A 15,288-nucleotide genomic window follows, 5' to 3' on the forward strand; every position below is an offset into this window, starting at 1 on the left:
TATAATATATATCGTTTTAGTTATGTATCATGGCGTTTTTGCCATATTTTCTCCTACCGTAAGCTTTTTTACCGTATGAGCACTATACTAAGGCTTTCGCCTTAAGGTCTCTTAGGCCTCACTAAGGACTAGTGACTAGTGAGGACTAGTGAGGAAATCATGACATTAATGTCATGGCATGCATGTCATGTAGGTGATTAAACAGCCGCCTACGTCTTGGTGCTCTCATGGTCACTTCGTTAACTTGGTAGGCTCCCACACACTGCTTCGCATAACATCGATTCCCATAGGGCGTGGGATCTGCCGGCTTTTTATTAAATGCGAAGCATTTCTTGACGAACATTCGCCACTTTGACAGCATCCATCCATCCATCCATCCGTCCGTCCATCCGTCCGTCCGTCCGTCCGTCCGTCCGTCCGTCCGTCCGTCCGTCCGTCCGTCCGTCCGTCCGTCCGTCCGTCCATCCGTCCATCCATCCATCCATCCATCCATCCATCCATCCATCCATCCATCCATCCATCCATCCATCCATCCATCCATCTGCCTACGTCTTGGTGCTCTCATGGTCGTTTTGTTAACTTAGTATTTACCAAAATTTGCATGGTATGACAAGAGTGTATGATGAACATAAATGATAAGTCATAACATAACAATGATAAGTCATCTCTCTCTCTGTGTGCGTGCGTGCGTGCGTGCGTGCGTGAGCGCGCGCGCTACACCCAGAACCGGGTGAGGTGGGCTTCAGCGCATATGATCCAGGAGACAGCTATATACGAATATACGAAGGCGGGTATCATCATATCCCTGTAGTTGTAACATTAGCGATAAACTAACATCTTCTAACACTCGAGCATCTTGAATTGCTTACACATTTCCAACACAAGTTCTTAGTCTAATGTCTCTGGTATTTCAAATATGTCAGTGTCTTCCTATTTCTCGACTGTCCTAGCACACTGTTTCCAGGGCCATCTGTGTCACTCACCGGCGTCGTGCTTGAACCTGTTGAAAGGCATCGCTTTCGAGATTTGCTTCTGTTACTTCAAGGAAGCGGTCACTGGGCGCTGTATTTGGACACCATCTTTTTGAAAAATCACAAAGTCGTCTGAAGCCAGAAGGACGATGTTTAGGCAAATTCGTGTATTGTCAATCATTCTCATGCTGGCTGCACTGCCGTAATTGCAGCTTCCGTAGACATTAAATATGCAGAGCTCCCTTTGAGCGAGGAATAAGCGGCACAGTACATAAATTTATCTAATCCTCGCGCTAAGGGCTTCCGTTGTAGGAAACTATGCATCAGACGAGGCAGCTTTGACAAGGGGGCATCAATGTTTGCAACAGTACAGGCCATACTATTTGCGCTTAAGTGAGCAGAAGACTTGTGTAACTTTCGAACGGAAGGGCTGCACGATAGAGTGAGGAAAGTGCAGTCTCGCGAGACTTATGCAATGTGTCTGAGGCCTCCAGACGTGCCTCAGACGTAGAAATTCTTGTGCAGTCTACAGTTCGTAGTTGCTGAGTCGACAGTTGTTTCGCGATTGGCGAAGTAAAGCTCTAATGACGGACTATAGTCAAAGGTGAGAGCATGCCCTTGGTGCTTCTGAGTTTCAGTGTCAACATTTGTGCATGCGCAAGCGGGTTGAAGTGTTGGGCTGGCGCTGTATTCAATATCATGTGCGAGATAGATAGATAGATAGATAGATAGATAGATAGATAGATAGATAGATAGATAGATAGATAGATAGATAGATAGATAGATAGATAGATAGATAGATAGATAATGTCCAGTTCGCTAGCTTAGACGTTGGGTGGAGGAGTAATTAAATGAAAAATGAGACATCCACCCAATCGTAGCAACTGCTACAAAGGAAACCCATACGGGTTCCTCGAAAGAAAGCCTCGCCGTGGAAGAAAAATTCGCCCTGGTCCGGGACTCGAACCCGCGACCACCGCCTTTCCGGGGCAGCCGCTCTACGATCTGAGCTAACCAGGCGGCTAGCAGATGGCAGGGTGAAGTCGAATTTATCAACAGCTCGAAGCAAAGGGGTTTTGAAAAGTGAAACTCACAAATTGGTGCTATATTGCAGAGCGATGTATAATACATTAATTTTGACCGCTTAAGATTTATTATGTTCAGTCTACAGAATTGTGATATATTTGCTGAGTTACAAAGTTGTACACTTGATAATTGAGTTCCTAAAATTTTTCAATTTTTAGCAATATTCAAGAATTAAAATAGAGCACAGCCTAAAAGAAATGCATTCTGTCTAAAGTTATTAGATTTTATCTTTTTCTTTTAAATCCAACAAGCCTAATCAAAATCGGTGCAGTGGTTGCGGAGTAAAACGACTTCTCCGTTCCCATGTATTTAAATAACTCTCAAGGTAAATCTTATCTTAGTAATCCGTCTTAGGAAAGACGAAGTTTATTTATTTCACAAATACTGCTAGCTGCTATACGGAGGCAGTTGCAGGACATGGGAAAGTACACTGCATGAAAATATAAATGAGAGGGTGTGACCTTCCTGAGCCAGCCCTTAAAGAGTAATAAAGAACAATGCAGAAGCAGAACAACAACAAGAAGTACGTCGAAACCAATTCAAAACAAAATGAGGTGTCTGTAGGTGATTTTACAATCACTATACATACTGATAGACACATAAACGGATAGACATACTGATAGATAGACATACTGACATACGTCACGTGCTCGTGACGCCTGCGGCAGAAAGGATGTCCCACATCCGCCCTTAGGTTTGTGAGTGGTGGCGCTGGCTAACACTCCCAGGGTTAGTTCTAGTTGTAAAACATAAATACCCCAGAAAGTAGACTGGGAAAACTGGCTCCGCGGTAGCTCAATGGTGAGAGCATCGCACGCGTAATGCGAAGACGTGGGTTCGTTCCCCACCTGCGGACAGTTGTTTTTTCATTCATTTTCATTTCCATTAATTTATAATTTCTTTAATTCAATTAGTAAAGTACAAGTAATTTCCCATATGTTGTCCTTGGTGTCATTGTTTATTGGCTTCTTATGATTAGAATATATGTGTGACACATGTTTGTCCCATTTCAAATCAGATGACAGAACAGAGCCCAAGTATTTATAGTCAACGACAATATTTAATTTCTGCTGTTCGATCGTGTATGTGCATTCTAGTGGGTCTTTTTTTCTGCTTACTCTCATAAAAACAATATTGTCTAAATTAATTATTCGCCATGCCTGACGCACCAATTTGCTACTTGCGCAAGTTCGTAATTTAGTGCTACTTGATCCCTATATGGCTCCTAATCTCCTTATATATAATTAAATCGTCTGCAAACATGCGCACCATTGATTTCATGTTATGTGACATGTCATTGATGTATAGTAAAAAGAAAATTGGTGCTAAGACTGCCCCTTGTGGTACTGCGGATGACGCCTCTACCCAATCCGATTGCTTACATTCGATTTCAACGAATTGCTGTCGACATGGAAGATAAGCTTTTATGCAGTTTATTATACTTCCACATCCGAGAATGCGTTGTAGTTTGCTTAAGAGTTTGGGATGTGATACCCGGTCGAAGGCCCTTGATAGATCTAAAAGTATTCTATCAGTCTGTCCGTGGTTATGAATTGTTAGAGCGAGGTCATGCACAATTTGTATCAACTGCGTAACCGTCAGGAGTCCTTTTCTTGAATTGAATTCTGGGGTTTTACGTGCCAAAACCTCGATTTGATTATGAGGCATGCCGTAGTGGTGGACTCGGGATTAATTTTGACCACCAGGGGATCTTTACCGTGCCTCTAATGCATGGGACACGGGCGTTTTCGCATTTTGCCCCCATTGAAAGGTGGCCGCCACGGCCGGGATTTGATCTCGCGACTTCGTACTTTGCAGTGCAACACCACAGCCGCTATACCACCAGTCCTTTTCTAAAATCATGTTGGTTGTTGTTAAGCAAGTTATCTTCTGAAAATGTTACAATACGTTTTAGAATGATATGTTCGTGAAATTTGCAAGTGCAAGTTAGCGAAATTGGTCGGTAATTTTATGTGCTTATTGCGTCACCTCATTTGAGAATCGGGACAATCTTTGCTATTTTCCAGTCTTTCGGCACGTCAGACGATTCTAGGGATCCTTAAAAAATAAGTAAGAGGTATTTCGAGACCCATTCTGCGCATCTCTTGGGAAAAGTATTTGGAATGCCATCTGGGCCGGAAAGTTCTTCAATGTCGATGCTAAGCAGGAGTGAGAGTAAACCCGATTCCGTTATCTCTAGGTCACTGAGTATGTTGCCATTTCCTCCCAGCTGATGGCATAAATCTGGTGAAGTTCCGTTGTCTTGAGTAAAAACTGATTTGAAATGCTTATTAAACTGATTTGCTCTCTGGAAAGCATTCTTAGGTGGCAAATTGCATTGCTTATGTGTGTTCACGTCTTTATGAAGCCGTCTTTATGAAGTTGCTAAGTGTGACGTTCATGTACGTATGTAACTCCCGTTTTATCGCTGCTCTCAACATATGCGCCACTGTGCTAATTTTCTCAGAGTAGAAGGGAATTGATATCTTATTCTTAAGTATCCTCAGCCTTGACAATTTACGTTTCATATGTATTATACACCCCCGCCCCTTAGGATTCCAAGGGTTTCATTTGCGCACTTTCTTTCTTTCTCTCTCTCTTTTTTTTTCATCGGTACAAAGTTTGATAAACAATGACATTCATAGGTGTAAATTTCAACAATAATTCGGCTGCTGTCACAGAGCTATCATGAAAGAGGCAAAAAAAAAAAAATGGGGAGAAGTGATCATACAAAAGTCAAGAATAGTGACATCATCTGCGTTTTTTCAATCATATATTCGTGTGATAAATTTTTCTAAGCGTACTTGCGACGGCAGCTGACAGACAACATTTTATTGCCTTGTTATCCGAAATGCCGTCGATTACTTCCCATGATATGCTTTCAACAGGATGTTTTCACTGACGCACGTTAGATCGAGAATTGTGCTACTCGTCGATGTGACACGTGTTGGTTGCTGAATGATTTGCCAGAGAAAACTCTCTGGCGGTTCGCAAAAAGAGGGGAAAAAAGAGAAAAAAAATGTACTGATCCGTGCAACAACATGCGGTTGGCAAATCATAAATCAGAAATCTTTGGCAAGGAAGATTAAATGGTCTATGTATCTATAATGCATTTCTACTGAACGTGTTTGACCCTTCGTGCGGTACAGCCCAAGCTGGTTGCAATATGCTCATTAGCGTATTCGCTAGACGTTATCGCTGGACGCATCCACCGGGAAAACATATCAGCAGTACTTTCCGTCATTCTATGCGAGCTTGTGTGCATGATTTAAATTTCTGTATACGCAACAGGAAGCGCAGATAAATGTAACTGCGTTTCCTGGGTCAGCGGTCTCGTGCAGTTCTGTGTCTGAGAAGCGCCTGAGAAAAGCAACCGGCTTCGCTAATGCACGCATTTTGCTAATGCTTATCATCACGAATGCACTAAACTTGTACTTTTCTTTCACTCAAAACGTTGGCTGTAAGGAAATCGTTCCTGAAATAGCCACAGGGAGGTCGATACGCAACACTAAATGTGATAAAACAGATCACTATGTCTGCTATAAGTATTAGTCCAAACGTGTCAATCTATCATGTAGTGTGTTAGATTATCTGACCATTGCGACATGACTTCAGGAATTAACGGATTACAACTCCGCGCAGGCGGAGCAACGTTCTAGGTTTCGCGTTTGTGTCTGGTTCGTACACCCAGAAGTTATCAAGGCCCTCGGACTCAGAGGTGCTGCTGCTGCTGATGATGATGGTGATTTATTGACATCCACTTTGAAACGGGGCGGTGACAAATGTTGACCTTGCCTGCTCGTGCGAGTATATATATATATATCCGCGCCATCTTCCGGGAGCCCCCTGCTGAGGTTGTATGAGGGATAACGAGGCGTGCTCTACATTGTGTTGCTGCCGGCGCTCAATTGAAGCAGCACGCGCGCGCCCTCCTGGACATTTATGTGAATGCCTTGCAAACGAGGGAAATTCGTAACAGCCAAAATAATGAATGATTCGCGGTAAAGAGCAACCGTTTGACAGACAATGTCTCGTCACAAAATACAATGCACGACAACTGTCTGTGGGCGTCGCAATGAGGTCCGCCGAGTCGTTTTTTTTCTTCTCTTTTTTTTTTCCGTGAGAAATTTAATTACTTCGAGAATATACGATGTGACGTGTATTCGTGTTGTATGCTGTCTGTGCAACCGCCATTAACGACATCTCAATGCTGTAATCAGACACATTCGCTGTGAGCGATTTCACGTGAGCGAGCGCATATACATGGTAGGGGCCGATAGAGTGTTTTCATTTTCGCTTAGACATTGTTTTCATTTAGCGCATTTCATTTTGATTTCATTTCGTTCGTTTTTCTAATTTAATTTTTTTCCAATATTAGCAATTCGACCTGTTCAGGTGGATATGTGAAGAGGCGGGCATTACTTGCATGAAAAATTAAGATCTCCATGTGGGCATGTAAAAATACCCGCTGATAAACTTTATAAAAGTATTTCGCTCGTTGAAGTTCCGGAATTCAAACCGAGAAGCAGTCAAGTCATATCTGCTAAGCAGGAATACTGAGAATTTTATCGGTTTCGACATATCCGCCCCGAAAGTTTTGCATATGAATTGGCGCTGCAGCTGCTTAAATGAATAGCTTTCTTTGTCTCTTTTGCCTGTTTTCGTTGTTGGTGTTGGTCGTACTTTCACCGCAGACACAAAGGCGCCGGTGCAAAGGCCACGTGCTATCGTCGCCGAACGCCAACTATAGCTCTTTGAAGACGTACGTGCTGTGGCGCGAGACCTTTGCGGCGTCTGAAGGCTTGGGTGTTCTGGCTGAGCGCTCGGCAAGGTCACCCTTCCGAATCTACTGCTGCCCTCTCCCTACAGCTCCGGCGGCAGAGGAGGACGTCAGTCGTCTGACCCATGCCGGCACTCGCGCCGCCGGAGACAACACAAGAGGAATCGGTTTATATGTATAGCCACCAATACTGTACCGCTACAGATGTGCTAAATAACGGTTCTGTTCTCTTCGGGATTGCACAATACAACATTTTCCTTTTTCTTCTTTTATAAAGCGAAGCTTTATACGGCTAGGCGAAATCGCCTGTCCACAGAAAACTATCATCATTAGCATTGGCTCGAGCGTCGTCGTCTTCTTCTGCAGCTGGCTCGTTTGCTCGTGCTCGTGCTCGGTACGCGCTCGTGCCACTGCTCCCGCGTTCGCCGTCGTCGTCTGCTTCCACAGCTGGCTGCGTTGCCGCTAATCATTCCAGCGTAGAATTTCACTTCTCTTCTGTCCTCGTAATGGGGACGCCGCGTTTTCGGGGGTATGAGCCATTGCTTAAGGGGGTATTAGCCATTCATTGTCTTACGTGACGGACGTGAAAGCAAACATGTTTTTAAAAGACGCTTTAGTGGATAGAGAGAGCGAAAGAGAGGATTTTAATGTGGGAAAAGCAGAGCGGTCGGTCGGAGGAGCTTTGTCTCTGGCCTGCTACTCTGCGTAGGGAGAAGGGGAAGGAAAAGCAGAGAGGAGGAGAGCGGTTGACGATGATTGTGTACACAGTGAAATAAGTACGCGTGCGATATGCAAAGAAATTCTGCGCACACACCTCAACCCCGTCCCAATGCGCAGGCGTCCGTCATTAAGTCCTACAGCCTTGAGGTGAGGCCGCGTTCTGTCAGAAATGCCAAGAGCGCTCTTCGTAGCTGTTCCATGGACCTAGGATCTACTGCTCTGAAAGAGGGTATTCATCCAAACCAGACAATAGGACCTTAAGTGTCTGCCGTTATTTGTGGTAACCAGGGTAGTCGCAGAGGATACGCGATATTGTCTCTGAAGTATCACATTATTCACAGTAGGGGTCACTTTCTGGGCCTATCTTACGAAGATAACGTCGTGTGAACGCTGCCCCGAAGCCTCAGCCTGTGTAGTAAAGTCGTATGGCTTCGCTTTGCTTTGGGTGGAATCCTGAATCTTAAGTCTGGGTCAAGCGTAAAAAGAGATCTTGTCGACAGTTGGGATAGGCCCACAGTAAACTGTAGGCTTTCCGTATTGCAGAAGAGAGAAGTGGCGTAAAATAGTGTCTGGAGCAGTGTTGCGGAGTGGAGCACTCCATTCCATTCTCACTCTATTCCGGAAAGTGGAGATTCCCGTAATTCCACTCATTTTAACTCCTCAGAATGGGGAGAGTTGGACCATTCCCACTCCTGGAGTGGCTGAGCCGGTGCATTCAGTTCCTCCAATTCCAGTAAATAAAACGCTTTCTTCATATTTGTTTCACATTTACTTGTTTCACATTTACTGACGTATTGACGGGTACCATGTTCCAGCACAGCTTCATGGACGCCTGTTATTGCGCCTTCTAGATGCTTGACAGTGAGCGAACGAACAAGGCGCGCTTTCCGAATCACTGTGGAATCGCGCAGTGTGCTACCGTTTGCGACGTGGCCGTTCTTGACCTGCTCCTTTGTCGTAGGCCAAGTATAATCATGCTAAATCAAATAATTCTTGGCAACTTAACTCCTTCACTAAATGTTAAGAACTTCACGAAAACTAAGGAGTTATCTAACTTAATTCCTTAACAAAAAGTTAGGGAGCTAATTCTAACTAAAAGTTGATGTCTCTAAATTAAGCTCACCAGTTTAACGAAGAAAAGCTTCCGAGTTTTCAGAAGTAAAGAAGAGGTAGAATACCGTGTTGTTTATAAATTTCGTGGCGGGTAGAAAAAGCCTAGCTTATTGAGTAAAAATTGATAAATGTAATAAGTGGACCAAGTATAGCTTAGTCTGATTAGCAAAATTACCTTGTTTTGTAGTTTCGCTTAAGATCAACATTTATCGCTCCGGTTCTATATGCCCATTCCATTCCAACTCCATTCCGGAATCTCGGTCTCTCATTCCATTCCCATTCCATCTTCCAAGCTGGTGCCACCATTCCATTTCGGGTATTTGAAAATGTAGAATAATTCCGGAATCATTCTCCGCAACTCTGGTCTGGAGAAGATAATAATTACTGAGTTGGCGCCGGTATGCGCAAGCTTTGCTTCTGTATCTGCCAACCAATTGCCAAAGAATTCACAATGGCTGGGTATCCACTGGAACACTATGACGGGGCTTTCTTCGTGTGCTTTCTTGCTCGTTCCCTCCTGTCTTCAATGGATGTTCAACTCTTTGCAGAGCTGACTTCGAAGCTGAAAATATCGTCTGCTGCTGCGGTACTTTAATGCAGATCATTCGTGAGTGATCTTGAAGTATCAGCTTAAACCACTTGTAGGCATCACGACTGCTGATGTTGCAGGAACTTGTTTGGTAGTGACGTCTACAAAAACAGCACAACTGTCAGAGTATTTCTCGTTATAGTAAGACAAAGTGAGTTGTTTGAGAGCGGCTGTGGGCCTTCTTTATTTCTTTCTTATTTATTTATTTGTTTACATACTATCAGGGCCCAAGGGCATTGCAGAGATGAGTGGTTTTACAATAAATTATTAGGTGCGTTATTGAAGGAGGCAGAATTTTTGGTTGTAGCGACGGAGGCGGGAAAGGAATGTTCCCGTTCTGGGTACAGACAGGACAACCTGTGGATGCGCCATAGTTCAAAGTGGAGTGCTTGGAATTAGGAAAGTCGACTAACAAGATGGTAGTGGTTGCTGTTGGGACACTATTGCAGAAACTTGAGTTCGGTCGTGTATGAAGAATGTTGCGTAGGTGATGACGCTTGTGCCTGGTGATTTGTCTGAGGTGGACAGGGAGCAGCTGTTCAGCCAGATAGATTCTAGCTGGGCGTGGATGAGCCTCTGTAATCGTCCCCGAAGTTTATGTTCGCTAAAGGTCTTTTCGGTGGACAGCAGGAGCCCTAGGCGTCACAGATAAGTAGATATGCAACAGACAGCATTCAGGACCCTCGCCTTTAGGTGCTGGCACGTCCCACATGGGCGGGGGGGAGGGGGGGGGGTATTCTGTAAGAGTCGACCTAGTGGACTGTCCACTTCGGCTGTCGCCATTGGCTCCCGCTTCACGAGCGCGAAGGAGACTGACTGGCACCTTCGCGCTCGTGAAGCGGCAGCCAATGGCGACAGACAAAGTGGACAGTCCACTAGGTGCACTCTTACAGAATACCCCCCCCCCCCCCCCCCCGTGACGTCCATATTCCTATGTCATCTATATTGAAGCGCAGCGCGGTAACTCATTATTCATACGTAAAATGGTGCTATTGAATAGCGTTGGACTAATGATTCCACCTTGTGGAACACCGCGCGAGACATAGTGGCCTACTGGGTCTCCATCAGGAGTGCTCATAAATAGAGTCCTGTATCCCGGGTAGGAGGCTATCCGATGTTATAGATGACCTCCAGTGCTGTAGTTCTCAAAAGCATCGAGAATAGCCCCATGGCATCATCATGATCGTGATCATCATCAGCAGCAGCAGCCTACCTTTATGTCAACTGCAGGACGAATGCCTCTCCCTACGATCTCCAGTTACCCCTGCCTTGCGCTAGCTGATTCCAACTTGCGCCTGCAAATTTCCAAACTTCATCACTCCACCGAGTTTTCTGCCGTCCTCGACTGCGCTTCCCTTCTCTTGGTATCCATTCTATAACTCTAATGGTCCACCGGTTATCCATCCTACGCATTACATGGTCTGCCCACCTTCATTTTTTTTCTCTTAATGTCAATTGGAATATCAGCTATCCCCGTTTGCTCTCTGATCCACACTGCTCTCTTCCTGTCTCTTAATGTTAGGCCTAACATTTTTCGTTCCATCGCTCTTTGTGCAGTCCTTAACTTCTTTTCGAGCTTCTTTGTTAACCTCCAAGTTTCTGCCCTACATGTTAGCACCGGTAGAATGCAATGACTGTACACTTTTCTTTTCAATGACAGCTGTATGCTCCCAGTCAGGATTTGACAATGCCGGCCGTATGCACTTCAACCTGATTTTATTCTTCTGTAAATTTCCTTCTCACGATCAGGATCCCCTGTGAGCAACTGACCTAGATAAACGTACTCCTTTACAGACTCTAGGGGCTGACTGGCGATCCTGAATTTTTGTTCCCTTGCCAGGCTATTGAACATTATGTTTATCCTTCTGCATATTAATCTTCAACCCCACTCTTACACTTTCTCGGTTGAGGCCCTCAATAATTTGCTGTAATTCGTCCCCATTGTTGCTCAATAGGACAATGTCATCTGCAAACCGAAGGTTGCTGAGATATTCGCCGTTGATCGTCACTCCTAAGCCCTCCCAGTCTAAGAGATTGAATACTTATTCTAAGCAAGCAGGGGATAGCATTAGAGAGATTGTGTCTCCTTCCTTGACCCCTTCCATGATAGATAAAATTCTATTTTTCTTGTAGAGAACCAATGTAAGCTCCATGTAAGACATTATAAAAATGATCCTTTAACGTCAAGAAGAATGACAGCTGTCAGCCTGAAACACCGCTTTTCATGTTCAACGGTAGAAAAAATGAAGAGTTAGACAAGCATTTATGGTAAGTAATCCTGTTATAAAAAATTCGCCAGCCCTTCCCCTGGGGGTAAGCGAAGCTTGTCGTGTGTGTACCTGACCAACTACGTTTCCTTTCCTTTCCTACTACTTTTCCTTCCCTTTCGTACTACTTGTCCTTCCCTTCCCTTTCGTGCAACTTTCGAGCCTCGGCTACAGAAGCCCTCATGGTCGTGTCGGCACGTCTATGAGTATGTCGACAACGGTGGACCAAGTCCGCCGTTGTCGCTTGCGTTCGATGTTTCGAGTTTGCTCGGCGGTGTGGTTAGCAGCATTTGCCCACTATTGCCGCTTGCGATTCTTCGAAATTAAATTGCTTCAAACCTATAACCTTTCGCATTTCGTTCTTGTTGAAGAGGTAATATTTTGCCGCTTATGTTTTGCTTTTCAGGCTATGGAGACCATATCTGGTCCTGCCGCTGATACTGGGCGCGCTCGCTTGTTACTTCATTGCAAGTGAACGCAGTTGGACGAATTCCTCATGGCATTTCAAACGAAAACGTGCAGGTTAGTCGCCTGCTTGCTTTAGCTTCCTCTCGGTTTTTTTTTTTCGTTTTTTTTTTCTTTGTTATGTGCCAGCTCATCGCTGTCACAGACAGCGTCAGGTGCTCGCATAGTTACCGGAGCCATGTTAAATCTCTCACCAATTCTTATACAGCTGACAAAGACGGCATCGAAGTAAACAAGAGCGATGCAGGCTACTTTGCTGTCGAAACAACGTGGCGGCTGCGGTAGAATGCTTGGGAACGCTCTCGAAGGGAAGGTCGTCTGATCAATCAATCAGTCAATCAATTTTTATTTACCAGAACAAATAACTGGAGGGACACCTGGGCAAAAAGCTGTCGCAGCACCTTGACGAAGGCCCAAGGTCTCTTACATGGCAGTGGCATGCCCAACTATACATAATAAAAATAGCATACATCCTTAAAAAAAACAATAAAAAACAAAGTTTTATAATAAAGTGTAATAGAGTGGTACATGAAAATGCAGTCACGCTTTTTTGTGCATTTAATGTAAGCTACGCTGTGTTTTTAATTGGTTCGCACATGAAAATTTTTAAAATACAGCAATAATATTTGCATTTACTAGCTTGTTAGAGCGCAAGGTCTAAAGTAATGTGCCGCAAAGTAATTAATTAATAGAATAATCAGCGAATTTTTAAATAATTAATTATGTGCTTCGCTTTCTCGTGCTAGTGATGTCCGCCTTTTCGAATAATCCAGCTCAAGGACAAGAATTATGCTATCTGCGACAGGCGATTTTTAAAAATTCCGTAAAACTTAAAAAATGATCACCCCGTATATAAAACTTCACTTAATTTGTCGTCGCCATGACTGCACTTTTGTACCCCGGCGTAGAGACGGGCACATGGAAAAGCCCAAAGAAGCTATCACAGCTAGCTACCGTGTCGAAAACATGAAAATGTCCATGCCTTTATCTCAGTCCATTCGTGATTGGCTGTCACCTTTAAGACTCTGAGAAAGAGTGCGTTTATCTTGGCCATTTACTCCAATCGCGGCTCGCGCACGCAAGGGCTGGAAGCGGGAAGGAAGTGCGCAGTCTTCAAGTCACGCACAACGCTCCGGAGGGATGGTAGGGAGTATGGTATGGTATGATAAACTTTATTCGGGTCCTGAAGATCAACCCTTAGGATGACGCAGGCGGCTCCCACGTCGGGACAGTAAGGTTTAACCTTACCGCCGTGTCGTGGGCCTTCTGGACGGCCTGTACTTGATCTAAAAGCACTCCACTGTGAAGCACTCGCCGCCACCAGTCTCTTTCCTTGTCGCAGTCTGTGAAAGCCACAGGACATTGCCAAAGCATATGATCCAGAGTAATGATGCCATTACACTTCTCGCAATTGATTGGTACCCTCTCTTTCTGGATATAGCTTGTTAATAAAGTTTGGACTAGGGTAAGTTCTTGTCTGTAACAATCTCAGAGTCACCGCTTGAGCTCTATTGAGCTTAGCATGTGGCACTGGGAATTCCCTTCTGTTCATGTAATAATGCTTCGTGACTTCATTATATGTAAGTAATCGGTCCCTGTTCTCCTCCAGCATATTATTGGGGTCCTGGTCGCGTAGTGCACGGATAGTAAGTCCTCGTGCAGCTGCGTTAGCCACCTCGTTCAAATTCCTCCGAGATGGATCGACAGACCCCATGTGTGCAGGAAACCAGCGGATTTCGATCCCTTGGCTGTCCATCTCACCGATCAGCTGGGCAGCCCTTTTGGTTACAAAGCCTTTGGTAAAATGTCTAATAGCCATCTTAGAGTCACTGTAAATTCGCGTCCACTTATTATTCCTTAAAGCCAATGCTATCGCTACTTGTTCTGCCACTGTCGCTTCTTTAGTCATGATTGTAATAGCATCCCGAGTGAGTCCATCTGCATCTACTACTACTGCCGTAAAGGCTTTCTTTCCTCTGATCCATGCAGCATCTACAAAAGCCGCATGTTCTCTGTCCTGTTCTATCTCCTGCAGGAGAGCTTTGGCCCTTGCCTTTCTTCTTTCCAGGTTGTGCACCGGGTGCATATTTCTGGGAAAAGGAGTCGTCTTGATGATCTCTCTTACGCTATATTTTAGTTCTACTGTGTCTTCCGAATTTTCTGATTCGCTTGGATACCACCTTAGCTCTTCGAGTATTGCTCTACCTGACCTTGTTTCGGAAAGCCTCTCTCTGTGGGCAATTTGCTGAGCTTCAATTATTTCGGCTATTGTGTTGTGGAGCCCTAGTTTCATTAATTTATCATCCGGTGTGCTAACCGGCAATCCCACTGTTGTTTTGACAAGCCTTTTAATTAATCTGTTCAACTTCTTTAGTTCTGCCTGCGTCCATCTAAGCATTCCTGCTACATATGAGAAGTGACACAAGGCGAAAGCATGGACCAGCCTCATGGCGCTCTCCTCTCCCAACCCTCTGTGTCTGTTAGTGATTCTCCTTAGTAGTCTTATTACCTCCTCAGTCTTGCTTGTGATGTTTGTATTGTTTTTCCGTTTGCCCCGTTTGCCTCCAGGAATAACCCTAAGACTCTAATGGATTCGACTTGCTTAATAGTTTTGCCTGCCTTCGTGGTTAGTACTAACCTGGGTTCTTCCTCGGGAACATATCCCCTCGGTTTTCTACCCCTTTTCCTGTTACTGAGTACTAGGAGTTCAGACTTCTCAGCAGAGCATTTCAGTCCCATGTCTTCTAAAATGGACTCTACCTCATAAATGCTCTCCTGAAGTCTGCTTTCCGCCTGTCCTATACTTCCTTCAGCGTTCCATATTGTCACATCGTCTGCATAAATGGTAAAGTTAATGCCCTCTATCCCTTTCAATCCCTTTGCCACTTTTGACATCGCCAGGTTGAAAGCATAGGTGACAAGACCGACCCTTGTGGCGTACCTCTGTCACCGAGATCTATCTTCTTTGATTTAATGTCCCCGAATCTAAGGTGTGCTGAGCGATGGTCAGAAAGGCTTTAACCACTTCATATAGTTTTCTGCCTAATCCCAGTTCAGAAATGACCTCAAGTATTGCTCTATGCTTAATTTTGTCAAAAGCTTTTTCGACATCCAACCCCAAGAGAGCTCTAGTGTGCTTTGGACTGGCTAAAAGCAATTTATGTTTGATTAACAACATGGCATCTTGTGTGGACAAGCCCGGTCTGAAACCAATCAGATTATACGGTAGGATGTCATTGTCCTCCACATATTTCGTTAACCTGTTCAATATGACAGGCTCCATTGTCTTCCTAGACA

General features: G+C 44.6%; 1 protein-coding gene across 1 annotated transcript in view; it reads left to right on the forward strand.

Moving 5' to 3' along the window:
• The first annotated feature begins 11,767 nt into the window (after nucleotides 1–11,767).
• Nucleotides 11,768–15,288, forward strand: part of LOC125946604 (lactosylceramide 4-alpha-galactosyltransferase-like) — a 43,780-nt gene continuing 40,259 nt past the window's right edge. The window contains exon 1 of the mRNA XM_049670106.1: nucleotides 11,768–12,048. The gene's annotated coding sequence lies outside the window, so the exon portion shown is untranslated. The remainder of the gene's footprint in view (nucleotides 12,049–15,288) is intronic.

This window comes from Dermacentor silvarum, chromosome 7, assembly GCF_013339745.2.
Source record: "Dermacentor silvarum isolate Dsil-2018 chromosome 7, BIME_Dsil_1.4, whole genome shotgun sequence".
NCBI classification, from domain to species: domain Eukaryota; kingdom Metazoa; phylum Arthropoda; class Arachnida; order Ixodida; family Ixodidae; genus Dermacentor; species Dermacentor silvarum.